The 2500-nt window shown below is 58.3% G+C and overlaps 1 non-coding gene across 1 annotated transcript in view; it reads left to right on the forward strand.

Moving 5' to 3' along the window:
* Positions 1–1577: 1577 nt before the first annotated feature.
* The window catches only part of LOC124730696, a 1909-nt gene continuing 986 nt past the window's right edge, over positions 1578–2500 (forward strand). The window contains exon 1 of the ribosomal RNA XR_007008065.1: positions 1578–2500. This exon is cut by the window's right edge and continues 986 nt beyond it. This is a non-coding gene — a ribosomal RNA (small subunit ribosomal RNA).

A 2500-nucleotide genomic window follows, 5' to 3' on the forward strand; every position in this document is an offset into this window, starting at 1 on the left:
CCCCACCTTGCCCCCTGCCTTCGCAAGCTGGTTGGTGAGAAGTTTGCATGTTCAATGCCCTTCGCATGCGACGTACTCAGGCTACGTTGTGGTGCGGCCTGTGTCAACTGTCCGCTGATGTCGTACGCGTGAACCACAATCTGTACTGCACATTCGTCCTTATGTACTGAATGATACATCGTGGCACATGTGTGACCGCACAACGACTGCGCCCAAAAACGGCGGACCATACAGTGCAAATATTGTGCACGCAGCTACGTGTCGTCTCCCTATGAGAGCTGGATTGCAGTGTGGTACGCCATAGAGACGTGTGGGAGGAACGGACGCCGTGGATGGCGATCAGCATGAGCTGTCTGTTGATGTATTCGGACCTAGTCGTCTCTCCTCACACACCGTGATGGCATGGTGCACCGCGTTCCATATCTGCGACATGCTACAGAGGCCGGTTGACAGTCGTTCGAGCAATGGACATCGCATACGTACGGGGGCCACCTTCCACGTATTGTCTAGGCGTGCACATTTTGTTGCGTGTATGTGGGCAGACGTAGTGTGGCGTGACACCTGACACAGGCATGCAATAATCGTTGAAGTTGCAAATGGCGATGGACGCCTGCGTTTTCTGGTGAAGTTACGCAAATGAACAAATGGTAACCTGTTGTGGTGCGGTTGTTCTCGCTAGGGGTGAATCGGTGATGGCGACGATAGGTTGAGGTACTAACCGGTTGTTCCAGCGATACCCACCATGCCGACGAAACTGAACGGCATCTGGGTGTGAAGCGATACGCGGCGGTGGCTGGGTGGGACCGTCCCCGGCCGGTGAGGGGGCGCCTCCCGGCGTGCTGGCCGCGCGGTGCGTGGGCGCACGCGCTACAGCCGGCTGGTGGGGGCGGCCAGTGGCAGGCGCGCCGGCCGACGGACGCGGCAGGCGTCGCAGCTGCGCGCCGGCGCACCCTGCGCGCGGCGCCGTGCGGCCAAAGTAGGTCCTCGCGGGCCCGGTGCGAAGCGCGGTGGACATCTTCAGTGTGCTGGTCCGATTGAGGACTGTGTGCGTTGAGGATGCGCCGCCGCCCGGCGCTCGGCGCCGCGACGCCGTCTGCTGCTCGGTCGCCCCAGCGGTTCTCGCTGGTGGTTTGTATCGCAGCTGTGCGGATGTGTTGGCGCGTGCGCTGTGCTGGGAGAGTTCGCTTCGGCACCCAAGTGGGGCTTTTGTCCTTCTGTGGCGCTGGCGTTGGAGCTGCCGGTCACCGTAGGTGGCGCGTGTTGTCTCCCGCCGGCAATGCCACGACAGCACGCTCCCGGGCCTCTGTCGGCAGCGGCAAGCTCAGTTGGGAGCACGGGTGGTCGCACCGAAAGCGTCTACTCGCCTAACTCCGGGCGATTGCGCCTCTCTCGAACCCGACCAAGTACTTGGGACGGCGCTGCGCGCCGCCGGGACCTGAGAGGGTTTCGAGGTGTATTGTGCAGGGGAGCTCAGCCTCCTCCTGTTTGCAGAATGATTGAGCGGACGCTTGCGTGTTCGCGCGGGCCCCCGGGACACACTCCCGGGCGGCCGGCTGCTCAGCTCTAGTTGACGCAGCTCCCTGGTTGATCCTGCCAGTAGTCATATGCTTGTCTCAAAGATTAAGCCATGCATGTCTCAGTACAAGCCGCATTAAGGTGAAACCGCGAATGGCTCATTAAATCAGTTATGGTTCCTTAGATCGTACCCACGTTACTTGGATAACTGTGGTAATTCTAGAGCTAATACATGCAAACAGAGTCCCGACCAGAGATGGAAGGGACGCTTTTATTAGATCAAAACCAATCGGTCGGCTCGTCCGGTCCGTTTGCCTTGGTGACTCTGAATAACTTTGGGCTGATCGCACGGTCCTCGTACCGGCGACGCATCTTTCAAATGTCTGCCTTATCAACTGTCGATGGTAGGTTCTGCGCCTACCATGGTTGTAACGGGTAACGGGGAATCAGGGTTCGATTCCGGAGAGGGAGCCTGAGAAACGGCTACCACATCCAAGGAAGGCAGCAGGCGCGCAAATTACCCACTCCCGGCACGGGGAGGTAGTGACGAAAAATAACGATACGGGACTCATCCGAGGCCCCGTAATCGGAATGAGTACACTTTAAATCCTTTAACGAGTATCTATTGGAGGGCAAGTCTGGTGCCAGCAGCCGCGGTAATTCCAGCTCCAATAGCGTATATTAAAGTTGTTGCGGTTAAAAAGCTCGTAGTTGGATTTGTGTCCCACGCTGTTGGTTCACCGCCCGTCGGTGTTTAACTGGCATGTATCGTGGGACGTCCTGCCGGTGGGGCGAGCTGAAGGCGTGCGACCGCCTCGTGCGTGCTCGTGCGTCCCGAGGCGGACCCCGTTGAAATCCTACCAGGGTGCTCTTTATTGAGTGTCTCGGTGGGCCGGCACGTTTACTTTGAACAAATTAGAGTGCTTAAAGCAGGCAAGCCCGCCTGAATACTGTGTGCATGGAATAATGGAATAGGACCTCGGTT

Source organism: Schistocerca piceifrons, unplaced genomic scaffold (genome assembly GCF_021461385.2).
Source record: "Schistocerca piceifrons isolate TAMUIC-IGC-003096 unplaced genomic scaffold, iqSchPice1.1 HiC_scaffold_125, whole genome shotgun sequence".
Taxonomy (NCBI): Eukaryota; Metazoa; Arthropoda; class Insecta; order Orthoptera; family Acrididae; genus Schistocerca; species Schistocerca piceifrons.